Genomic DNA, 26685 nt, shown 5'->3' on the forward strand with positions numbered 1-26685 from the left:
GGGTCCCCACCGAACAGGCCTCCAGTTAAAAACCTCAGGACAGTCAGGAAACCCAACAGGGCAGAACGGTAGCATAGTGGTTAGCACAATGGCTTCACAGTGCCAGAGTCCCAGGTTCAATTCCCGGCTTGGGTCACTGTCTGTGAGGAGTCTGCACGTTCTCCCCGTGTCTGTATGGGCTTCTTCCGGGTGCTCCGGTTTCCTCCCACAGGATAGGTGGATTGGCTGTGCTAAGTTGCCCTTAATGTCCAAAAAAGGTAAGGTGAGGTAGGGTTGCGGGGATAGAGTGGAAGTGTGGGGATAGGGTGGAGGTGTGGGCTTAGGTAGGGTGCTCTTTCCAAGGGCCGGTGCAGACTCAATGGGCCGAATGGCCTCCTTCTACACTGTAAATTCTGTATTCCTGACCTCAAAATAGCACCCCGAATTCCACCTCCGACCCCCACGTGGAACATGCCTCCAAACTAGAGCCAAGGCCGAAGGTTGCAATAATGATTGGGCAACTCTTTTCATTTTGGCAGCATGTGAATGGGGAGAAAATGGTTATGTGTGGTTGGTGAATAAAGGAAGAATGAAAATTACCAATCAGGAAATTGGAAACACAGAGGTCATGAGCATGGAAGGGGTTTGCCAGATTCCTAGTTGCAATGTAAGCAATGCACTTGGCACAAACATTCAAAATGTCAGGACGTTCAAATGGCCAGGACACTCCCAGAAGTCTGTTCCCAATCTGCTGTGTGCCAGAAATGTGTCAAATGTGTCTTCACAGCTGCACTGACAGTAAATTCGAGGAAGTGGAAGGGAGCAGCTCAGAGGAATTCTCCAGGCATTGCTTATAGATGCTAAAGTCCTATGGAATTATCATATCGTTTCAGTGGCTGGAGAATATCTCTGCCAGGGTTATGGCTAAATTACAGCCCTAAAACATAAAATGTGTCAACTCCCCTTCAGATGTGACTTATAACTTGTGTGTGTTTACTGCTCAAATGTGTCAAGACAGTCCCCTAATAACTGTCTTAATTGGGCTTAATTGTTGTTTTAGGCAGTAGTTATGAACCCATCATTGTTAGGGTGAATTCAACGTGGACCGGTGGTAATTACACTGAAATCAGTATCACTGCCAAAAGAAGTACAGTCATAAATGGTAAATGCGCGATGATCCTAACAAACAGGGAATTTCTGAGTCAAGTGACCTGATGGGGTTCTGTTATTTAGTTGCTCCCAGAGAGCTTTATAAAGATAATTGACACCAAGAAAGCTATTGCATGACTGTAATCAGGAGTTTCAGCTCTGTTAGTCTTTTCCTGGTAATAGTGTAGCTCCTGTAAATGGTGGCACTATATCAAACACTATTTAGCATATTTACTGTGGCATGAAATTCATTTAAGCGCTATGAGATTAGGGGGATTCCACAGTCTTACTCGACATTGTCCTGAATAACTGTAATGAATTCTGTGTGCCCTAAGCTCCAGGGATGTACTGAACTGCCCGGACCATGTGGTCAATTAAAAACATTAATTATGCACATTGAATATAACGACAGGGGATTACTCCCAGCCACTTTCAAATGTAACCTGCCTTCTGAACAGCAGCCATCTAAAACTTGTCAGCAACTCACAATAGGAATGTGCGCAAGCTATTTAATTTTCTTCGTTTTCAGGTATTTATTTTTGAAGGGGTTTGCCAAACAATTGAGCCATTAGAATGCACAATGAAGCAAGTATCTGAGCAGGAAGAAGACATTGAAACAATTATCAGCAATTCTTTGAATTTAGCAAGAGGATTTTACTGGTGGCTTCCCATGCTCTGACACTCTTAATTTGACAAAAGCTCTGTACGTTTAAACTTGGCTTCTATCAGACATTATTTCTGTCAGCAGTTTAGGTCCTTTATTTGTCAGAGGTTTACACGTGTCGATGGGACTTTTACACAATATATCAGTGGGAGTACGATCAGAAAGTAACACATGTAAATGTGGTTTCTGTTGAATGTTCACGTGTTGTTATGAACGTGAGGTTTTACACGGTGACTATGTTTCTTGGGCCGTGTCTTTGATTCAAGATGAGGTGGAGGAACGAAGAGGATCACGTGATGTGCCCATGATTTCAGCCCAGCTACAAGCCTGTGTGGCTTGGGGACGGCGGGACCCAGATGGGGCTAGTGAAATGTATGTGCCCTCTTTCACAGCTGAAAACAAAGGCAAGAGCAGTTGGGCTGACGGTGGGCAGACCTTCCGTCTCCAACCTTTTGACAGAAAGAGAGGAAGGTCTCTTGGAATGACAAAAGTGAGAGGAACATAGAACAGTACAGCACAGAACAGGCCCTTCGGCCCTCAATGTTGTGCCGAGCCATGATCACCCTACTCAAACCCACGTATCCACCCTATACCCGTAACCCAACAACCCCCCCATTAACCTTACTTTAATTAGGACACTACGGGCAATTTAGCATGGCCAATCCACCTAACCCGCACATCTTTGGACTGTGGGAGGAAACCGGAGCACCCGGAGGAAACCCACGCACACAGGGGGAGGACGTGCAGACTCCACACAGACAGTGACCCAGCCGGGAATCGAACTTGGGACCCTGGAGCTGTGAAGCATTTATGCTAACCACCATGCTACCCTGCTGCCCAGCCTCTCCATGAACTATCTGGTGGAAAGCGAGAGGGAGGATGGTCTCTGGAATCACTCTACTTACTCTGGATTATTTGCCCTGGCAAGGCAGTGAAGAGAAATCACTAGAGTGGGCCTCACCACTGGTGCTGCACTCAGAGCTGCTAACTGTCCGTGAGATGTCAAGTGGAGGCCAGAAGCTAAAGGAAGCCTCTTTCAACTGTCAGTTTCAACTTTCAACTGAAGTAGGGAATTCCAAGCCTAAATCCAGTGATGGTGAATGAACAGTGATATTTCTCCAAGTCACGATGGTGTCTGACTACTAAGGGAACTTGCTGGCGATGGGGTTCCGATAAGCCTGTTGTCCTTGCAGGAAAGTAGGGAATGCAGATTTAGATGATGCTGTTGAAGTAACCTTAAATTATTGCAATGTAATCTTATAGACGATGTGCACTGTAGCCATGGTACACCGGTGTTGGAGGGAGTGGACCTTTAAGGTGGTGGATGGAGTGCTGCATTGCCATGTGGCAGAACTTTGATCTGATCCATGGTTGTGGTTTCACTGAACTCTGTCCATAGCACGGATTTTCCACAGTTCAACATCACCCAAGTCGTGAATGGTGGTGAACAATTAAACAACTAACTGGAGGATACAACTCCATGAACAGTCCCATCGAAAATGATGGCATGACTCCACACAGTGCACAAGTCAAGACTGAATTGCAACCACCGTGTGCCATGTTGATGATTCATCTCGGCCTCCTCCTGAGATCTCCAACATCTTCAGTCTTTCAAATACATGGATAGAACATAGAACAGTACAGCACCCCCTCCCCCCCTCCTCCCCCCTCCCCCTCCTCCCCCTCCCCCCTCCCCCCCTCCCCCCACCTCCCCCATCCCCCCACTCCCCCCTTCCCCCCCTTCCCCCCCTCCCCCCTCCCCCCCTCCCCCCCCCCCTCTGTCTTTTATGACCAAGCCTGTTCTGTATCCATCTTCTCAGCTCACCTCTGATCCCATGTGACTTCACCTTCTATACCAGTCTGCCATAAGGCACCTTGTCAAAGGCTTTACTGAAGTCCATGTCGACAACATCCACTGCCTTTCCTTCATCAATCATCTTTGTCACTTCCTCGAAAAAGCGTTCTAGTTAGAGAGACACAACACCCCCACCCCTTCACAAAACCATGCTCTCGCTAATACGTCCACTTGATTCCAAATGGGAATAAATCCTGCCTCGAAGAATTCTCTCCAATAATTTCCCTACCACTGATGTAAAGCTCACCCGCCTATAAGTTCTTGCATTAACCTTACTATCCTTCTTAAATAAAGGAACAACATTAGCTATTCTCCAGTCCTCTAGGAACTCATGTGTAACCAGTGAGGATACAAAGATTCCTGTCAAGGACCCAGCAATTTCCTCCCTTGCCTTCCTCGGTATTCTGGGGTAGATCCTATCAAGCTGTGGGAAATTATCTATCTTCATGTTTTTCAAGACGCCCAATACTTCCTCCTTTTTGATCTCAATGTGACCCAGACTATCTACATATCCTTCCCTAGACTCATCATCCACTAAGTCCTCCTCTTTGATGAAGACTGATGCAAAGTACTCATTTAGTACCTCGCCCATTTCCTCTGGCTCCATGCATAGATTCACTCCCCTGTCCTTGAGTGGGCCAATCCTTTCCCTGGCTACCGTCTTGCTCTTTATATACATATAAAAAGCCTTGGGATTTTCCTTAATTCTGTTTGCCAATGATTTATCATGACCTCTTTTAGCCCTCCTGACTCCTTGTTTAAATTCCTTATATTCCTCATGGGCTTCATCTTCCCAGCCTTCCAGCCCTGACAAATGCTTCCCTTGCTGGGTGCTTCCAGATGGACGGCCTGGCGAGACCATGACCTGTATCTAACAGGTAGGTAGGGCCGGTAATGATGCCCCATGGGCTTAACAGCGGACATGGCTGTACCACCAGTTGATTCACCTGGACTCCGTCCAGCACCTCCCCACTAATGATGGGGAGCAGCTATTAAGTCGCTTCCTCCAAGCATGCCCATACAGCAGCACCCATGTAACTAAGGATATCTGCACCACGATTTGGAGATGCCAACCTGGCCAGACTGCTGGACGTGATGGAGTCGCGAGAGGATACCCTGTTCTCCTGAGGGGGTTGGAGGGTCAGTCACAGGTCAGCCGTGCTGCCTGGGAGGATTGGCAGCGGCCGCCAGTGCGGGGAGTGTTACCAGGAGGACCGTCACCCAGTGCCATAAGAAGCTCAACGATATCCACCGGGTTGGGCACAGGGGAGTTGGCATCAACCCCCTAGCACCAGTCCCGCCTCCCCCCCCCCCCCCCCCAACCCGATGACCTGGCGGTTGGCACCGCATCCAACCCCCAGCACGATACCACACCTGTGCCCCAGCACATCCTGGCACATACCAACAAACCCATCCCCACCCAAGGCCAGTGGAGGTACCCATGCCGGTCCCCTGCCATAGCACCTCCCCCACCATCCCCCACTACAATGCATAAAGCATGCAGCTCACAATGCCCTCACTTTGTCCCTGCAGGTACACAATCAGCAGGAAAGGGGCCAGATGGGCAGAAGATGCCGGACAATGGAGTCCTCATCCCCTGCGAGGATCCCATGGGGGTGACCGAGGACAGAGCGGTCACTGACGTGGAGCTTGGCCTGCACGTCAAATGTAAGAATCTACTGGCCCCCACCCAGGTGACCTGTCACATGTGAGTTGTTCATGCTAGACAGAATGATACTTTTATCCCATTGACCACAGGTCCATTCTCACGCAGGATCTCCAGCCAATGGTGTTCGCCCACCACCCATCTTCCAAGAGAACGCCGTGGAGGAGAGCTTCGAGGAGTTCACCATTGAGACGTCACAGCTATCACCCCCACTTTCCACCAGCGCAGAGACACGCACCTCGGTGGGTGATATTAGTGATTAGGATTCTGGGCCACAACCTTGTGAATGCCACACAGTTACTGATGAACATCAGGTAGCGGCAGGGACATCCGGAGGGGCGGGGGGAGGGGGGGTGGGGGGAGAGGTGGGGGGAGGTGAGGGGGGGGCGGGGCGGGCGGGGGGGGAGTAGGTGGCAGCAGTCAGAGGTCTGCTGGATCCTAGGACCCAGCTGGGTCCCAGTCTGATACTGAGCCTCTGGACAAGGTGATGCCAAAGCTGGTGCAGACGCTAGGGTACGGCCATGAGATTTAGAGGGGGTTGTCAGAGACACAGCAGCCGGTCCATAGCCGATTTCAGGAGTCCCAGAGTCTACAGGTGCAGGAGGTGATGCCAGCAATGCGTGGCACCGAGGCCAACACTGATAGGATGACAACCGTAGTAGAGAGACTGGAGAACGACATCAGCATCATGAGTCCTGGTGTCCAAGGCGTGGCTCAGTTGGTGACGACCATGGCTGAGTTTCTCAATAGCATGTCCCAGTCGCTGGGGAATGTGTCCCTGTCCCAGGTGGGCATTGCCAAGACACTGCAGAGCATGTCCCTGACCCAGGTGGGCATTGCCAAGACACTGCAGAGCATGTCCCAGTCTCAGGTGGGCATTGCCAAGACACTGCAGAGCATGTCCCTGACCCAGGTGGGCAGTGCCGAGGCACTGCAGAGCATGACCCAGTCTCAAGTGGGCATTGCCAATACACTGCAGAGCATGACCCAGTCTCAGGTGGGCATTGCCCAGGCACTGCAGAGCATGTCCCAGTCTCAGGTGGGCATTGCCCAGGCACTGCAGAGCATGTCCCAGTCTCAGGTGGGCATTGCCCAGGCACTGCAGAGCATGGGTCTGACCCAGGTGGGCATTGTCCAGGCACTGCAGAGCATGTCCCTGACCCAGGTGGGCATTGCCCAGGCACTGCAGAGCATGTCCCTGACCCAGGTGGGCATTGTCCAGGCACTGCAGAGCATGACCCAGTCTCAGATGGGGATTGCCAAGACACTGCAGAGCATGACCCAGTCTCAGGTGGGCATTGCCAAGACACTGCAGAGCATGTCCCAGTCTCAGATGGGCATTGCCAAGACACTGCAGAGCATGTCCCAGTCTCAGATGGGGATTGCCGAGGTTCTCCGGAGCATGTTCCAGTCACTGAATGTGTCCCATACACAGGTGTGCATTGTCGAGACGCTGCAGAGTATGGCCAGGTCACAGGGGTCATCGCTGTGAGCGTTGACACAACTCTGCAGACAATGGGGGCAGCCAGGGCTGGCAGAGGGGCACTCCAGCTGCCCCTCCATCCCAAAGTGACTCCCAGGGCTCTACAGGCACCCTTCGGGAGGAGGCTCGGGGTTAGCGGGTGGAACTAGGTGGCATGGTGAAGAATGTGCCACCGACAAGGCGGCTGGTGCTCTCTGGCCCTCCAGAGGATGCACGAGAGGGGAACCAGGCCACAGGGCGCGGTAAGCAGCAGGCTGCCTCCACCTATGATGTGCATCCTGGGACACACGCATATGTAGCGGTAGAGTATGGAGCGCTAGTCAGTTTTGGATCACTGCGGTGGGGGGAGGGGGGGGGGGGGCGCACCATCGGTAGCTAGGTACAGTTCGGGTCCCAATTGTACATTATTAAAACATGTTACGCCCGAGACACGTGAAGCCTCTGTCACTTAATTCTGCACTACGGGCCAACCAGCACCTGCCACACACCCCCCACCCCCCCGGCCTTCCTGACCCTGGCCCAGCCCCCCAGACATGGTGGTCTTAGATCTGGGGCCCCTGAGGCATACCACGTGCAGGTGATGGGTGTATTTGGCCTGTCAACATACAGGCAGGTGTCAGACTATTGCATAGTTTGAGGAGCACCAGAACTCACCTCACAGCAGGTTATCATCACTCTCCTGCCTTATATTGACCCTGCTGACAGTGCCGACACAGGCCCATCACCCTGGAGTGATGTTGCACAGATCCTGGGAAGGAGGGAGGATGGGATGGGTGGGGGGAGGGTGTGAATAGTTGGGTGGGGGGGAGGAGGAGGGTCAGGAGTGGGAGGATGGGTGGGGGGATGGTGTGTGGGAAGTGGGGAGGGGGAGATGATGGAGGAAGCCATGTCCAATGAGAAGGGGGTTAGGATGATGGCCTCCTGGATCTCCGGGCATGCTGGATCCTCACCAACATCGCCTGTCCTCCATGCCCACCCGGTTGCTCCCTCGGATCCTCCCTGGGTTCATCCTCCAGATGCCTGCATGCCTCTCGTCCACCTCCTGTCTCACTGCTGTGCCAGGTTGTGGAGAGCACCACAGATCACCACAAAGCGGGGGATCCTCTGAGGGGTTTACTGCAGGGCACCACCAGAATGGTCGAGGCATCAGAACCACATTTTGAGCAATCCGATGCACTGCTCAATGACAGCCTGGTTGGCCACATGGGCCTTGTTATATTAGGTCTCCGACTCCATACTGGCGGCATTAGCCAGGACTTCCTTATCCTTCAAGAGCCAACCCGTCCACCTTGAAGATGCCAGGGATCTCTGACTGTCCCGGGATGTTGTTGCCTTGCACACTCCATGTGAATCGTGCACTCACCTGCACCATCTTGATGTGGTAGTTACACACAAGTTGGACCATCCAGTGTGTACAAGGCGACTTGCGTGCCATCTATTACCCGCTGGAACTGGGGCACCGCGGTGATGGTGGAGAATCCTGCTGCCCGGGCATCTTGATGGGCTTGGTCCAGGTCAAAATTTATATAGTCAGTTGCCAGGCCAAACCGATGCTATAGGTTGGGATTTTCCACCCAAGTCCCGGCTGGAGTCCTGGAATGAACCCGAAGCATAAAAGTTCAGGGTTGTGGTGACCTTGACGGCCATCGGGAGCGGATACCCTCCACCTCCACATGGTGTCAGGTCCGCAAGGACGTGGCACAGGCGCCACACCCATCCCCCTTGTTAAGGCGGAGCCTCCTGCGGCACATAATATCCAACATCACCTCGAATGACCAGTGACGCCTGTACACGTTGGGCCATCGCTGGCCTCCCCCTTTCGGTCCCTCCCCAGCCTGATGGGCATCTGGGTCCTCAGGGTGTGGGGCAGGCCCCTACATAAGGGCTGTGGCCTCGAGCCTCGGTTGACGCTGCTACCGTTGCCTTCTCCAGCGTCTGGCCGCCTGGTCTGCCAGCAGCACCATGAGAGCCGCTGCTGCGGGATCTACAATACCATCCATAATGTGATGTCTGTAAGGGATCGGAGAGGCTGAGAGACCGACACTCAGTTATGACTTCCACCCTGGGACGTCCGGGTCCCCAGGCCTCCCCCACCCTTACATGTCCCGCCTTCTCCCAGTGTGCCATCTAACGGGCTGGTTGTGCTGGGGTACTCTGCCTTGCATACGTACCCCCAGCCACAGTGGGGGGCCCCCTTGTAACCGGGCCCAGACACCCGACCCCTTCCAGGAACATTACTTGGACTGGGCTCAGGTACCCTCCCCACCGATCCACAAACTCACCCTTTGGTCACGGGGATGTCGCCAGTGCTGAGGCCCAGCTCTTGAGTGTTTGGTTGTTGGCTGCTGCCTCTGTGGTGTTGATGCTTCTAGTGTTTAGGCAAGGTGCCCAGGGCTCACAGTCTGATTGGGACGCTAGGAAGTAACACTAGCCTGCAACATGGCACATCTACCCACGGACAGGAATCAACTTCGAGGTGATGTTGGATATTATGTGCCGCTACATCTGCGTGTGTCCCAGGATGCACATCATAGGTGGAGGCAGCCTGCTGCTTACCGCGCCCAGTGGCCTGGTTCCCCTCGCGTACGTCCTCTGGAGGGCCAGAGAGCACCAGCCGCCTTGTCAGTGGCACATACTTCACCATGCCACCTAGTTCCACCCGCTAACCCCGAGCCTCCTCCCGAAGGGTGCCTGTAGAGCCCTGGGAGTCACTTTGGGATGGAGGGGCAGCTGGAGTACCCCTCTGCCAGCCCTGGCTGCCCCCGTTGTCTGCTGAGTTGTGTCAACGCTCACAGCGATGACCCCTGTGACCTGGCCATACTCTGCAGCGTCTCGACAATGCACACCTGTGTATGGGACACATTCAGTTACAGCAGCTGTAATAGCCCCTGGTATGGGTATACACAATCCGAGAGGGTGGCCTGTTGGACCTGTAGCACTGAGCCCCTCACCCTCAGCCCAAGGGCAAACCCACCACGAGTGAAAAGCGACTCCCGGCCAGGCCCCTCCCATCCCCCCTCCGAGTACTGGGGCAGCAGTTCCATTGCCCCCGGGCTGATGGCTCCATTTTTCAGGTGGCTACTCACCTCCTCCGATCACCACAGCACCCATTGCGCTAGCTTCACGTTTGTAAATAGGTGAGCGTGCCCACTCCGTGGGGAGCTGGTTAGACCATGGGAGGCTGTTAGATAGGGGGTCCATCCCATTAGCGCTATGCAGATTGGCCTTAATTGGTGATTAATGGTTTCTGGCTATGTCCATGCGGGAGGAGGCCGGTCAGATCGGAAGCCAATCACTACCCGGCAGGGATCCTGATTTCGGCCTCGCCGGCGATCTAACCAGGTCTCACGGATCCGATTCGGGCGCAATCTGCCCGTTAGATCGCACCCAATGAACAACTACCCGTTGTTCACTACCCGTTGGGTTAAAAATCATATTTGGCCTAAAGCATCTTTTTGTGACAATGGTACAGACTGAGTGAGGGACATATTTGGGGTAGGAGGTTATAGATTTGGTGCAAGCCAATTCTTTAAAAAACAAATTAAACAGAGTGATCAGGGCGCATGGGTTAACAAATCTTCAAAACCATATCGAGGGTCAACAAAGCAATTAAAAGTGTCAACAAGGTGCTGCGGTATATTTCTGAATTCAAAAGTAGTGAAGCTCTTGTTACATTTTTATAGACACTGGTCTAGTTGCACATCGAATACGGTGAACAATTTTGGCCTCATTACTATAGAAATGACAGAAGGAGTTGAGGAAGATTTACAAAGATGGGCTGGGATTCTCCCCTACCCGGCCGGGGGAGGGGGGGGGGGGGGGGGGGTCCCAGCGTATTGGAGTGGCGTCAACCACTCCGGCGTCGGGCCTCCCCAAAGGTGCGGAATTCTCCGTACCTTTAGGGGCCAAGCCCTCACATTGAGGGGCTAGGCCCGCGTCGGAGTGTTTGCCACTCCGCCGACCGGCGCGAATGGCCTTTTGCGCCACACCAGCTGGGGCCGAAAGGCCTTCGCCGGCCGACGGATGTCCGCGCATGCGCCGGTGTGTCAGCGTCATACCGGCGCATGCGCAGGGGAGGGGGTGGAAGAAATAGTGTGCCCCCATGGCGCAGGCCCGCCCACTGATCTGTGGGCCCCAATCACGGGCCAGGACACCGTGGGGGCATACCCGGGGTCAGATTGCCCCGCACCCCCCCAGGACCCCGGAGCCCGCCCGCGCCGCCAATCCCGCCGGCACAGAGGTGTTTTGATTCCCGCCGGCGGGATTGGCCTGTCAGCGGCGGGACTTAGGCCCATCGCCGGCCAGAGAATCGCCGCGGGGGGCCCGCCGACCGGTGCGGCGCAATTCCCGCCCCCGCTGATTCCCGGATGGTGGAGAATTCGGGCCACGGCGGGGTGGGATTGATGCCGGCACCGGGCGATTCTCTGACCCCCCGGGGGGGGGGTCGGAGAATTCCGCCCATGGTATCAGAACTAAGAGACAACAGGTATTGGGAAAGATTCAACAGGTATTTGACTCTTCCGCCATTGTCGAGTTTCTCTTTATTTACTCTCGTCTAAAGCCTTCATGATTTGAAACATTTCTATCAAATCTCATCTGAAGAGTTCTTTGCTCTCAGCAGAACAACTCTGGCCTCCACTGATCTGTGGAGCAAATCCAGTGAATCTCTTCAGTACCCTCGCCAAAGCTTCACATCTTTCCTAAAATGCGGTGCCAGAATTGGACACAATACTTCAGCTGCGGCTAGATTAGTGATTTATTTTGGTTTAGCCTAGCTGCCTAACCTTAGCTGCTCAATGTCTATTTATAAAATCTAGGAGTTCAAACATGTTTCATTCGCAGTTTTGTCCAGCTGTCTTGCCACCTTCAAAGATTCGTGAAAAAACACCGAGGTCTCTATCTGCTTGTAGCCTCTTTAATATTGCATCATTAAACATTGTTTATCTTTCCTCATTCTTCCCACCAAAACATCACGTTTTCCTGCATTGACTTAGACCATAAGGCCATAAGACATAGGAGCAGAATTAGGCCCTTTGGCCCATCGAGTCTGCTCCGCCATTCAATCATGTCCGATATTTTTCTCATCCCCATTCTCTTGCCTTCTCCCCATAACCCCTGATCCCCTTATTAATCAAGAACCTATCTATCTCTGTCTTAAAGACATTCAGTGAATTGGCCTCCACAGCCTTCTGCGGCAAAGAGTTCCACAGGTTCACCACACTCTGGCTGAAGAAATTCTTCCTCATCTCTGTTTTACAGGATCGTCCTTTTAGTCTGAGATTGTGTCCTCTGGTTCTAGTTTTTCCTACAAGTCGAAACATTCTCTCCACGCCCACTCCATCCAGACTTCCATCTGCCATGACTTCTTCGAGTGCCTATTATGATCTTCCTCAGTGTTAACCTTTGTGTCATCTGCAAATGTCGACATTGGGCAGGATCCTGAAGTCCAAGTCATTAAGTGTATCGAAAACAGCAGTCATTCTGGTGCTGAACTCCCTCCAGTCCAATAATAATTCCTCACAACTCTTCTATCCAACAATTTTATCCCTTAACCAATTTTATTTCTACGCTGCTGTTGCACCTTTTATCCCATGAGAGCGTTTAGAATGCAGGACTTGCTGTCAGAGATAGCGGTGGAGGCAGATAGTTTTGATGCTTTTGAAAGGAAGCTCGATGAGTTTGTGAGAGGAAAGGATATGTTGAAAGGGAGAAATAAAATTGAAAAGTACAGGCAGAGACTCATTTGATGTAGCAACTCCGGCAAAGACTAACTGGGACAAATGGCCTGTTTGTGAGGTGTATTTTCTGTAATCCTATGTATTTGCTCTCATGGATTTGTGGATGGAAACAATGTTAGTCATGAGGGCGGGCCTTAACGCCCTGCAGTGAGTTGAATTGGAATACATTCCTGAAATCCCTGTCGTTTCTGGTGCAAACAAACAGGGCCGATTTAATCAAAAATGAAACCAGACATTCAAAACAATCAAAAACACAGCATTAGCTAAATGACGCTCAAGAGATTTGTTTGGTCTTTCTCAGAAACTTGTGAGTCAGAAACCATTTATCAATCCTGTGTATTGAAATGGCCTTTAAAAAGAAGAACTTGGAAGGATGTGCATTTAAACTGCCCCTTTCACATTTTCTGGACACCTCCGTTTTTCTCAGCTAATTGGGGCGGCACGGTAGCACAATGGTTAGCACGGTTGCTTCACAGCGCCAGCGTCCCAGGTTCGATTCCCGGCTTGGCACACTGGCTGTGCGGATCTGCACGTTTTCCCCATGTGTGCGTGGTTTTCCTCCGGGTGCTCCGGTTTCCTCCCGTAGTCCAAAGGCGTGCAGGTTAGGTGGATTGGCCATGCTGAATTGCCCTTAGTGTCCCAAAAACAAAAATGTTGGTTTTGTTTACTGGGTGGTGGGGATAGGGTGGAGGTGTGGGCTAAAGTGGGATGCTCTTTCCAAGGGCCGGTGCAGACTCGATTGGCCGAATGGCCTCCTTCTGCACTGTAAATGATATGAATTCCATGAATTCAATTTGATGTCGAGTCTACTAACATTGGAGCAAAGTTGTGCACAGCAGGTTCAATCAAATACATACATAATCAATTCATTTGTTCGATGGTGTTGCTTGAGTGAAGAATGTCAGTTCAGATTTCAAGAACTGATCTTTGAAGAAGTATTAAGAGGCAATTCATCTCCAGCGGGAGAACATAGGGTTTGATTCTCCGTTTCCTCAGACTAAGTGTGGATGATCTGTGGTGTTAGACGTGAAAACAAATTGGTGGCGCCCCCTCACCAATCCTGTGACCGGTGAGTGGCAAGCAGCCACAGCGCGTAAAGCTCCCAGCTCCCACGATATAAACGGCTGGAGAATGGTTGGGTCCATGGCCGCGCATGTGTAATGCGACGACCTGCAGCGGTCGCGTCGTAAAACATGGCGCCGGCCGTGCACGGACCCGACCTGTCATATAGTGCCCCATTGGCCACCCCTCACCAATCCCTCCAACCCTCGCGGAAGCCCCTCGGCCAGAAGCATGGCTCCCGCCATGTCTGTGGCGGCGTTGGACACAGTCCGCAGCCACCACGCTGGGTTCCCGACCGCTGAGACCACACGTCCCCCGCGCGGTCGGGAGCTCAGCCCATCGGAGGCAGAGCATCGGGGGAGGGATGCGCTAGGGCCGTCCCAACAGCGTGCGACACGCGACACGATGATGCTATTTCGGAGGGTGCAGAGCATTCAAAACCTGTGTCAAACAGGCGCCGCCCCCGATTTTGGCATCAAAAAGGATTCTCCGCCCCATCGCCAATTATGAAATCGGCGTCGGGGAACGGCGATTCCCGCCCATAGTCACCCAAATGGAGAATTCCGCGTCTCATCTTTTACTCCTGTTAATACAAAGCCCTGGTTCGCCCACGGTGCAGTTCTGGGCACGGCACTGTTATTCACTTTGCAGTAACGTTTCAACAAACTGTTATCAGGGGTGGGATTCTGCGGTCCCCCAGCCGGATGTTTCTCAGCGGCACAGCGTTCGCTGGCGGTGGGATTCTATCTTCCTACCGCTTGTCAATAAGATTTCTAATTGTAACAACCCCTTGCTGCCGGGAAACCCGCTGGTGGTGGGGCACTGCCCACTGGAAAAGTGAATCCCGATGACCGGAGCACTCCAGCCCAGATTTCCAAGAGTCTTACTGCAAAATGAGGTTACGTAAACTAGGTTTGTATTCCCTGAAATGTAGAAGGGTTGGGGATGATTTACTTCAAGGTTTTTCTTTTAGAGTTTTGTAAGGAATTCATGGAGAGAAATGTTCTCCACTGGTGAAGGAGTCTAGACAAGGGGAACATAACCTGAAAACCAGAGGCCAGTCAGTCAGGGAGTTAGAAAGTACTTCTTCAGACAAAAGGGCGGTAGAAATGTTGAACTGTTTCCCATATGAAGTAGTAGATGCTAGCTTAATTAGCTATTTTGAATCTGAAATGGATCGACTTTTGATAGTTTTGGATATTGAGGGAATTGCAGCCAAGACAGGTAAATGGAAGCAGGATATAGATCAGCTGAGATCTCACTGACTGCTGGAACAGGCTTGAGATGCTGAATAGCTGACTCCAATTTCACCAAGGGAAGAGGCATATTTAATGTTAATATGGGTAGCAGGGTAGCATGGTGGTTAGCATAAATGCTTCACAGCTCCAGGGTCCCAGGTTCGATTCCCGGCTGGGTCACTGTCTGTGTGGAGTCTGCACGTCCTCCCCCTGTGTGCGTGGGTTTCCTCCGGGTGCTCCGGTTTCCTCCCACAGTCCAAAGATGTGCGGGTTAGGTGGATTGGCCATGCTAAATTGCCCGTAGTGTCCTAATAAAAGTAAGGTTAAGGGGGAGGTTGCTGGGTTACGGGTATAGGGTGTATACGTGGGTTTGAGTAGGGTGATCATGGCTCGGCACAACATTGAGGGCCGAAGGGCCTGTTCTGTGCTGTACTGTTCCATGTTCTATGTTCTATAATAGAGCCAGGCACAGAGGGATGTTGCAAAGTCAATGAGTGTCGTGACACAGTCCCTGTGCTCCATGCCGCAAGCCTGGGGACCCTGGTTGAGATGAGTGCATGCCTCCAGGACTGGCAGCGGCAGGTGATGGCGGAGCCCCAGGCGCTCACTCCAGCCATGTCTCTGTCCCAAGGAGTAGCCTGGGAGCCATCAGGCACCCCGAGGGAGGAGGAAGTTGGGGCCCGTGCCAGTGACTCCTGCAGAACACTGCAGCACCTCTGAATCCCTCCCACCTTTTCCGGGTGCAACCGATGGACAGCGGGCAGAACAGGGTGGCACCACGCCACCTGTGACACCCGGACGACTGCTGGTTCTATCCAGGCCCGGACCCTCCAGCGGACAACTGTCAAAGGGGACCCGTGTTGCAAGGCAAGATGTGCAGCAGGCTGCATCCCGTACCAGCCTCCCCGAACAGGCGCCGGAATGTGGCGACTAGGGGCTTTTCACAGTAACTTCATTTGAAGCCTACTTGTGACAATAAGCGGATTTTCATTCATTTCCATTTCTGATGCAGCCCCTGGGGATCTACCTAGACAGAGCATTAAAACACATAAGATTAGAAAGGTAGACATATGTTACGGTGGCAGGGGTGCAGAACATAGGATAGCGTTAGGGGCTAGGGCACAATCATTGTACATAGCACTGTCACCAATAAACACCTGTTCGCCGATCTTCCGAACTGCCTTGGTCCTCTATCCAAAGGGTGTGAGGGGTGGAATGGGCTGGACTGGGTGCAGAAGGCATGCTGGCCGGGTGGGGGTGAAAGGGGGGGTGTGTTAGGCGATGGTGTGAGGGGCGGGTAGTGAAAGACAGCACGGGTCAAGGTCCCCAGGACAGTTGGGGGTCTCCCTGGGTCGCTTCTGGAAGTGGCGGGTGTTCGGGACGGAGATGTGAGTGACCCATCACTGCACACCACCCCCGGACCCCATCTCCATCCTAACCATATTTCCCCTGAAGGTCTGTGAGTCCCTGTGATGGATTGGCCACCAAGCATGCATGGATCACCTTTGTGGACAGTTAAATGTGATACCAGGGCGGGAGTCTGACGCTATCAAATGATGTGGAGCGCCAGAACTGATCGTGGAGCGAGTCGTCATCACCTTCCCCCAATAGACCAGATCCACTGATACTGCCAACCCAGGGCAAACAGCCTGCGACGAAGTTGGTGGGACGCTCGGAGGTGGGTGGAGGTGCTGGGGTGAAGGGGATGTAGTGCAGAAAGGGGAGACGGGGGTGGGTGTGGGTGTTAGTGGCCTTAGGGGGAGGGGTGTATGCAGGTGTGAAATAGGATTGCCCAACCCCCTAATCGTCGAACCTGGAGGTGATTAGTCTGTACCCTCCACATCCTCCTCGTCGGATGAGGCCTGGCGTTCCTCCTCCTCCAGCATGTTGCCCTTCTGCTGCGTGATGTTGTGCAGCAGACCACCACAATGTGGGAGACCCTCCTAGTGCTGTACTGGAGGGGCTCACCAGAGCAGTCCAGGCACCTGAACCACACCTTTGGGATGCTGCTTGATGATGCCCCTGGTTGCTGCATTGGTCTGGGGCCTCCAGATAGACTTCATAAGCCACTACCTCAGTGGGCAATCCCTGTTGCCCAAGAGCCAACCCCTCACCTGAGAGAGCACCTCGAATGTGTCGGGCAGTGATGAGTATGTTAGGACATATGCATTGTGCACGCTGCCTGGGTATCGGGCGCAGACATGCACGATGTGCAGTGGTAGTCACACACCAACTGGACGCTCATTGAATGGAAGCCGTTCTGGTTGATGAATGGCATCCCTTCATGCAGCAGTGCTCATAGGGGGACATGTGTCCCATCGGTCATCTCCTGGACCTGGGGCATGCCTGGGATTTCGGCAAAACCTATTTCCCAGGCAACTGGTGGGCTCGGTCCACATTGATGTTGATATATTGTGCCGCCAAGATCACCGTGACAACGTTATGCACCTGTGCATGGAAGCCTGCAAGATCCCACACAGGTTCCCATTTGGCGCTTGGAAGGACCTGGGGCGTGGAAGTTCAGGGTGAAGTTCATCACCTTGATGGCCACTGGGAGGGGCAATACGCCCCCATTCTCCCACCGTTCCAGGTGCTCCATCATCTGGCAGAGATGTCGTACAGTCTCAGCGCAGTCGTCAGCGACATGTGTGGTCCGGCAGCTCCTCGAAGGACGGGCGCTGCAGATATACATGGGGTCTGGTACAGAGCCTCCTTACCACCTCCTCTTCGGCCTGTTAGTCGGCTGGTCCTCTGGGGCAGGCTCATGTTTTGCAGGGTGCTCCCTGAGTAGCTCCTGGTCCTGCAGCCTCATTGCGTCTGAAAGGCCTCTGCAGCCAGGCAGATGCCAACCAATCATGGCTGGACTCCGAAATCCATAGCCTGAAGTGGGTAAGGGGCAGACATGTTAGCATGGCGTGTACTCCCATACCCACCAAGGTCTGACAGGTTACACGGCGGACCTGGCCTGCGCTGCAGCCTCTGTCCTTGCGTGCCCCTCTCCCCCCTCCCACTGCCACCTCCACCCCAGACCATTCCCCCTGACACTCTGCCTTCTGCACCGCGCCTGGCACCAAGGGGCCTCTAACCCCACCATCAGTCCCTGCCGGCAGGTGTACCGGTGACTGGCATTACCCATGCTAGTGATATGCTCTGTGGCTCCAGTCCTGCGCCCTCCTGTGGCGTGTACTGTGGGTGTCCTCCTTGGGTGGTCCATGTGCTGCACCACCAGCAAGTTGGCACCTGGTTTTGGAATGGGGGTTGGGGGAGGCACCAGGTCACTGGCCGATGCCATGCCTGGTGCAAGCATACGGGCAACGTCAAGAAGGGTTGGGCGAAGGCGGGGTGTGGGCATCCTTTGGGACCGTAGTTGTGATCTACCATGTGATGCATGAGTTGTGCCTCCCTGTCCGGGGACAGGATGGATGGGAGCAGGGGCACAGTGGGCAGGCGGGGTTCGGTGATGGATGGCGGCCCTGAGGGGTGCGATATCTGCCCTAGGTAGGCGCAGTGTGCCAGGGTAGATGGCAAGCACCACGGTGCATGGGCCCACTATTCTGGGTGTGCTCCGCTCTTCCCCTCCTTTCCCTGCAGTTGGGCAGGGCCTCAAATGGGTACACTGAGGAGTGCCAGCGTCTGGTGGGCCACTGGGTGCACTGGATCATGCCCATCCCGCTGATCCTCTCGGGGGTGGCCGGGGGGAGGGGGTCAGTGGTGCTCTGCACATTTACGGATCGCCATGGGCAGTCGGTAGAGTGCGCCGCCAGATGGCTGCCTTGCAGGCCGTGGCAATGGCGGTCCGTGCCCAGATACCCTGAACCCACAGCCCACTTCCTGTCACCCCCTCCCACTCACCCCAGCCCTGGCAGACCTCCCATGCCAGCGGTACACTGTTAGCCCACTGACGCACCTTTGGAAACCTTTCTCTCCCTCAGCAGCCACGGCGCCGAATCCTCATTTTTAATACGTTGAGTCAACTGAACCGTAAGTCTAACCTCACCGTGTTCTCAGCAGGCAGTGGGGGAGTGGGGGGTGCTCACACTCTCCTCCACTCTTTAGCAGACAAGAGACCAGATCACGGTTGCTCCAGATATATGAACTCCATTAACAGTGCCACTTTATAACGAGGGAGAAATTATTTTCCAATCAGTAGATAGTAAGCAGGCTGGTCATTCATCATGTTAAGAGGGAACAAAAACTCTACTTAATCAGTGTTCACAACATTTAATCTGTCATCTAATTAAAGATATTAGTTTTAAGGTGAATGCCATTTAAATTGCTGGGTTAGTATTCATAGTTGTTGTGCATTGGCATTTTATTATTCTGGCTGTGCCATATTAATTCTACTTCAATCTTAAGCTGATCTCAACTAACATAAGATGGCCGGGGATTTTTAAGAATTTGCAGGGATCCCACTCTGGGGCCAGAGGCACGGGGTGACTCCATTTCGGTGAGCAGCAAGACCCTCCGACACATTTTACTGGTGGCAGCCGGGGATGCCGTCCTTTGAAGGATGACGATCTTCTCCCAAAAGCTGCCAGTCTAATCAGAAGGATGACAGTTCAGCAGCGTTACCAGGAGTGATGGCCAATGCTGGAGTTGCACCTGGAGGAGGAAAAGGTATTGTTGGCATGCGCCCTCAAATTAAGGAAAGTAAAGCAAGGGTGTGGAGGTGCCAGGGCGAATCAGACGGGCTCTGGTAAGCGAGGGGCGGCTCCAACACTGAGGGCAGGTGAAGAGTTCCAGAGTCCCCGAGAGTCCCCTGAGAGGCCGCCACACTGCTGCTAAAATGCCTACAGAGGCAGAGAGATCCCTTGAACTAGCAACTTCAGTGGTTCTATTGGGCTCCAAGCAGGCAGGCCATCTGACACCTTTCCCACTGCTGGCAGAATGGCATGGCAGTGGTAAAGCACCAGCTGTGCCACCCGCCACTTGTCTTCATCATTTTGTTAGCTTACCTGATTCCCAGTCCCTCCTCAAAGGTCTGAGGAAATTCCGACCTGTGAATGATCTTTTCCCTGCACTGTCCTGTCGGAAATCAGTCAAGATGGCAGCGAAAGCAAATGGAAGTTAACCAATGTGACCCATTGCTGGCGTTCGTCCCTAACCCCTACTCTCCTTCCTCATCGACATGGCTGGTTGTCATCCTGTTTCTGCCCATTACATTTAAAAGCCAGTGTGAACACTGAGCAGCCAGGATACCATCAAATACCCAGCTTTCTCTGCTGGCCAGGGATTGCTGGGGTGATTATCATACATTCTCAAGTGTCACGTTGGTAATCCCTCAAGATTTTGGATGTGGAGAGAGGGCATAGGAGTAACCTCATGAACCTATTTATAGGCTAAATCTTCCTGGAGAAACTTCACTCCTCTTCATAGTTCTCCTCACTCTTTAACACCTCTCACTCTCTTTAGATACTGGAGCAGTTGTAATTCCACCAGAACACTCGGGCCTTGTAGTTGTTCCTCAGGGTACTGTCCTCGGCCCAACCATCTTCAGCTGCTTCATCAGTGATCTCCCTTCCATCATAAGGTCAGAAGGGGGGATGTTCACAGATGACTGCACAATGTTCAGCACCATTTGCGACTCCTCAGATAATGAAGCAGTCCATGTCCAAATGCAGCAAGACCTGGACAATGTCCAGGCTTGGGCTGACAAGTGGCAAGTTACATTCACGGCACATAAGTGCCGGGCAATGACCATCTCCTGCAAGAGAGGATCTGATCACTGCCCCTTGACACTCACAATGGCATTACCATCGCTGAATCCCCCACAATCAACATCCTGAGGAGTTACCATCGATCAGAAGCTGAACTGGACCAGCCATATTAATACTGTGGCTACCAGGGCAGGTCAAAGCTAGGAATCCCATGGCGAGTAACTTACCTCCTGAACTCCCCAAAGCCTATCCACTATCTACATGGCACAAGTTAGGAGTGTGATGGAATACTCTCCACTTTCCTGGATGGGTGCAGCTCCAACAACAATCAAGAAGCTTGACACCCTCCAGGACAAAGCAGCCCCTTTTGATTCCTATCCCTTCCCCAAATAGTCAATCCCTCCAGCACCGAGGAACAGTAGCTGCAGTATGTAAACAATCTACAGGATGCATTGCAGGAACTCACCAAGGCTCCTTGGGCAGCGCCTGCCAAAGCCACGACCATTAACATCTAGAAGGACAAGAGCAGCAGATACCTGGGAACCTCACCAGTTGGCAGTTCCCCTCCAAGTCACTCACCACCCCGACTTGTAAATATATCGCCATTTCTTCGTTGTCGCTGCCGCAAAATCCTGGGACTCCCTCCCGAACAGCACCATGGGTGGACCGACACCTCAGGGGCTGCAGCAGTTCAAAAAGGCAACTCACCACCACCTTCTGAAGGGCAACTAGGGATGGGCAATAAGTACTGGCCTAACCAGTGATGTCCACATCCCGTAAATTAATTTGAAAAAGGTTGGGTTTTGCTGGGAGCTTGGCTTTTAGATATAATGTCAGAGGTCACACTCTCCCCCTAAACAGGACTATGGACCTGCTGGTCTCTCTGATACTTTCATAATCATTTGAGTTATATGTTGTCAGATATCACTTTTACAGTGGAATGGTTCATACTAAGTTCGTACGATTCGAATCTGGGCTGTCTGGTCATTGATAACACTTGTCAGGCAATTTTAATAAATATTATCTGATCTTTGAGGCATTTGTTATTTTTTAATGTAGGGCTAGCTTAGCAGTTAGATTTACAATAATACCAAAAGGGTAATTTCATTTCAGACACATTTTCCACATCAATCTTTCCTTCAATATGAATGTTCATTGTTGGCAATCTGTTCTGAATAATTTTCTGTGATAAAAATGCGATTATGAATTTTCATACTCATGTCGGTCAAACGGGCGTGAGCTATTAGAACATTCACCAAGAATTATGTAATTACATTTAAAATTTTGTCTTTTGAGGCATAATATATCACAATCAGCTGTATCATTAAGAATCCGGCATATAACACACAGTAAATTGTCACTGAAAGAGGAAAAGAAAAAATCACGCGTCACGTTTTTCCCATTTAACAAATCCAATCATTGGGTTTCGGAACTCAAACCCGGGTCTCTGTAAGCACCGTGCATTCCAACCAGGATATCTGAGTACAACCTGAAGCTCAACCTCAAGCCTTGTTAACTTGTTTTATGTAAGTCTTTCACCGAAACCTTCCCCATTTGAGCAGTCCGAATGTCAGGGCAGATTGCCTCAATGACAGTGGTTCGGAGGTTCAGTCCCTGGAGGGACATATTGAAGTGTGCAATGGCAGATTAGTGCAATCACAGTGACCGTGCTGTTTGGGCCACATTCTTACCCCCATTGACTCGACTGAATGATGTTCTTGAAAGCAAAAAAATCTGATCGGACTTTTATTCATCTTTGGGATGAGATGTTACATCGAGGTCTCCTACGTCGGCCGATGATGACGTTAAAGAAAAGTTCTACTCTGATTAATGAAGTCATCCCAAAAGAAGAAAATACCATCCTTCTGGGAGAATTTAAGGATTAGTGTTGACTCTGGCTCTGATCTCTGAAGAGGAACCATTGGGGAAAAACAGGGTGGATTAAGCCAATACAATTAGTGTCCTCCTGTTGACACAGTGTGCTCCGAATGGCCTCATTATACCAAACACCTCACCTCCAGAATGACACTAATATAAAACCACATAGAGACATCCTAGATCAAGGAACTGACACCTCCTCCATTATCTCATTGTTCAAGTAAAAGATCCAAATGATGTTTGTGTTGTTTGGTTGATGTGGGGGAGGAATACCTGCTGGACAGACCGTCGAGTTGTTCGATCAGGGATGAACATTCACCGCGCACCAGGGCAGCGCTAGACCTAAAATCCAAGAGGAAAGAGGTCAGTGCCTCAGCCCTAAAACAGCCCAACCAAACAAAGAGAGGAATTCTATGTGCAACCAATCTGGAAAATCTTCATATATCCAACTCAATTTCAGAAAAGAGATTCATTAAAGTCTCCTGTGCAGACTCCTGTGACCATTGGGTTCGAGCATTTTCGTCGCCAGGGCAGGTTCAACAAAAACAATACTGAAATGTGATATCATTGAACGGGCAGCCTTCATTTCCTGGCAGAACCACCAAGTTCGTAAGGTCAATAAATGCAGCATTCCAGCACCTCAAGGCTGCCTCCCAGAAACAAATCCGCAAGGTTAGTATTGAACTTGATGATCAACCATGATCGTAATGAATGGTAGAGCAGGCTTGAAGGTCGGAATGGCCCCCTCCTGCTTCCGTTTTCTATGTTTCCATGTTTCTATAAATGGCACAGAGAAAAAGCCTGAGAGATCCAGCAATATGCTGACCATGAGGACATGTGAAGCTTTTTCGAAGCTACTAAGCCATCTGTAGACCAAGGTCACATGTATAAAATCCCTTTCACTCTCAGGATGATAGTGCCATTCAACAACACTGGAAAAACATTTTCACACTCCCTGGGCTGGATTCTCCGATTCTGGCGCTATGTCCCCACGCCAGCGTGGCAACGGTGGTGTTTTACGCCTGGAAAACAGGTGCAAAAAGGCCACGGATTCTCCGTTTTGCTGGGGGCTAGCAGGATGCCAGCGCAGAGCACCTGGTTCCAGCTGCCGATATGCCCTGGAGAATTTCCAGGTCTGTGGCCACGCAAGCGCACGGCGGCGGCCTGCAGCGGCCGCACCGTGCTTCATGGCGGACGCAACCCGTGAACCCGGCCCACAAAATAGTCTCCGTCTTCAGCCAGCTTGAGCATCGCGGCCCACCCCCTCACAGTGCCCCCAGCCCCCAATAATGTACCCCCCCTGCCCATGGAATGGCCCTCCGCTGACTGTGGGACTGAGTCCGCATCCGCCACGCTGAGTTCCCGGCAGGTGAGACCACACGTGCCCCATGCCGTCGGGAACTCAGCTGGTCAGGGGCGGAGCATCGGGGGGTCGGGCCTCAGGTAATATCCTGCGGCCCCCGATTTGGTTGAAAACTTGGATTCTCCGGCCATTCGCCGAACGCGATTTCGGCGTCGGCGACCGGAGAATCCAGCCCCCTAACTGTGAATCCATAGTTAGCCGCTAATATGCTGGTGGCTATCCCCCATTATCCTATGGGTGAACCACTTTCGCCAAACAATCAAAAAAATTTAGAACAACAAAACCTGTGACCCCAATGGTATTCAACTGAGGTCTTCAAAGCTGGTAGACTTCTGCACACATCAAGGCTCCATACAACTGGGAGGAAGAAGAAATAGCCCCCCTCCCCCCCGCCGACTTCAGGAATGTAACAGTTTTAACTATCTTCAAGAAAAAAGATAAATGGTGCTGTGGGAACTATTGAAGTATTTCCCTCTTGTCAGTGGGAAAGGTCCATTTTCCTGAATGTGACTGAGGAATTCCCCCCAGAAACACTGTGGCTTCAGCCTTCCCAGAAGAACATCCAACATGATCTTCATTGCCAGACAAATCCCAAGCAAAATGTCAAGATCAACACCAGGAACTCTTCATCGCACGCATCGACCTGACATTTGACCCTGTAAATCATGAAGCTGTGTGGATGGCGCTCCAAAGATTTGGATGTCCAGGAAACCTCATCACATTCCTGCAACTGCTTCATGATGATATGAATAAGATCGCAACAAATGAATCCAATAAGAGGTTCAGGAGAAACAAATTGGTTAAAAGGGAGAAATTGGTGACCACAAAAGTAGCTGAGTCCCTGCTGCATTTATATAGGGCTTTGGTGAGACCACACCTCAGAATACTGTCTACAGTTTTGGTTGCCTTACCTCAATGGGAGAGACTTGACTTAGGGAAGGTGCAATAAATGTTCACTATATTGTTACCTGGAATGAGAGGGTCTCCTGGAGGAGAGGTTGAGTAGAATGGATCAGTATTCTCTGGAATTTCGAAGGATGAGAGGTGATCTCAATGAAATATTTAACATTCTGAGAGGGCCTGACAGCTTAGATGCTGAGAGGCAGTTTTCTGTGGCTGGAGTGTCTAAAACTAAGAGTCATAATTTCAGTTTAAGGGGTTGTCCATTTCCAAAGGAGACAAAGAGAACTATCAAAGAGTTGCGACCCTTTGGAATTCTCCATCCCAGAGGGTTATGGATGTTCAGCCGATGAGTACATTCAAGGGTATGGAATAGAGCAGGAAAGTGGAGTTGGTGTAGAAATTCAGCTCTGATGTTATTGAATTCGCAAAGCAGACTCAATGGGCTACATGGCCTACTCCTGCTCCTATTTCATATCACTCTTGTGCCGAATTGTTTTTATGTAGAAGTCAAATCATAGAATAGAATTCCTACAGTGCAGAAGGTGGCCGTTTGGCCCATCGAACCAAACCTCTGAAGGAGCATTCCCGACATGCCCACTTCCCCCGTCCCATTAACCCACTAACCTAACCTACACATCCCTGGTCGCTAAGGGGCAATTTAGCATGGCCAATCCGCCTAACCTGCACATCTTTGGACTGCGGGAGGAAACTGGCGCAGTTTCAGAATGTGCAAACTCCACAGTCACCCAAGGTTGGAATTGAACCCGGGTCCCTGAGGACACTCTCACGGACACAGGGAGAATGTGTAAACTCCTGTGACTGTGTGGAGTTTTCACATTCTTCCCGTGTCTGGATGAGTTTCCTCCGGGTGCTCTGGTTTCTTCCCACAGTCCAAAGATGTGCAGGTTAGGTCGATTGGCCTCGCTAAAATGCCCCTCGTCGGGGTTACAGGGATAGGGTGGGGGATTGTGCCTCGGTAGGGTGGTCTTTCAGCACGTTGGTACAGACTCGAAGGGCTGAATGGCTATCTTCTGCACTGTAGGGATTCTATGATTCCACACTGTCACCCAAGGCTGGAATTGAATCTGGGTCCCTAGCGCTGTGAGGCAGCAGTGCTAACAACTGTGCCATCGAGCCTCCCTACATGTTGTCCACGATGCATAAAGGAATAGAAAAACATGCTGATAGGGTCAGATGAAGAGACTCATGTGGAGCACAAACACGAGCAAAGACCACTAGGGCCAGTTTCTCTGATATAAATTTGAGCATCCTGTTCCCATATTTTACTAACAATAATAATAAATAATTAAACCTGCCCCTAAAATCATTTCCAAAAGTTAGAAGGGTATGTGGAAAAAAAATTCTGGAATTCTTCCTCACTGTCAGGCGAAATATTCGCGTAAGCATTTGCCAATGGGGGTTTGTAAACTCTTTTTGAACAAGAGAGTTTGGGATATAAAAGGGAGCACAAGAGACTTGGGCCACAATTCTCCGTCCATTCACACAGGCAGAATTCTTCGATCTCGCTGCAATGACTGGATTTTAGCCGCTGGCAGCGGTGGCGGGTTGAACGCGGATCGGAGAATCCCGGCCGTTGGTTTGTATCGCACTGCTGTGAAAAAACAATATCTTGGGTTCATTGTGGCAACCCATATCACATGAAAACTGGGGGAGTAAAGGACCCTTCACATGATTTGCGATTGTAAATCCTTTTTGCACGTTGTGGGTGGGAGGTAAGATGCAATGTGGGAACATTGGCCTGAATTTTATGTTGCCCCCTCGACGGGTTTTGAGGTGCGTCAAGGGGCTGCGTGAAATTGCATGGATGGGATTCCCTCCCGGATCCCGCCCAGCCCAACCCATCCGCAATTTTATGGTGGGGTGTGTGGTGATATGCCTATGGGCTATACAGTATTACAGATGGATGGTGTGCGATATCCAACCAGCAGGTGGCAGTGCAGACACACCATGTGGTCTTCAGACCAAGGTCATGTGACCTGTGACTCATCCGGACATCTTCAGAAGAAGATTGAGAGGGTAATAAGACATA

The sequence above is a fragment of the Scyliorhinus canicula genome, chromosome 8, assembly GCF_902713615.1.
Source record: "Scyliorhinus canicula chromosome 8, sScyCan1.1, whole genome shotgun sequence".
Lineage (NCBI taxonomy): Eukaryota > Metazoa > Chordata > Chondrichthyes > Carcharhiniformes > Scyliorhinidae > Scyliorhinus > Scyliorhinus canicula.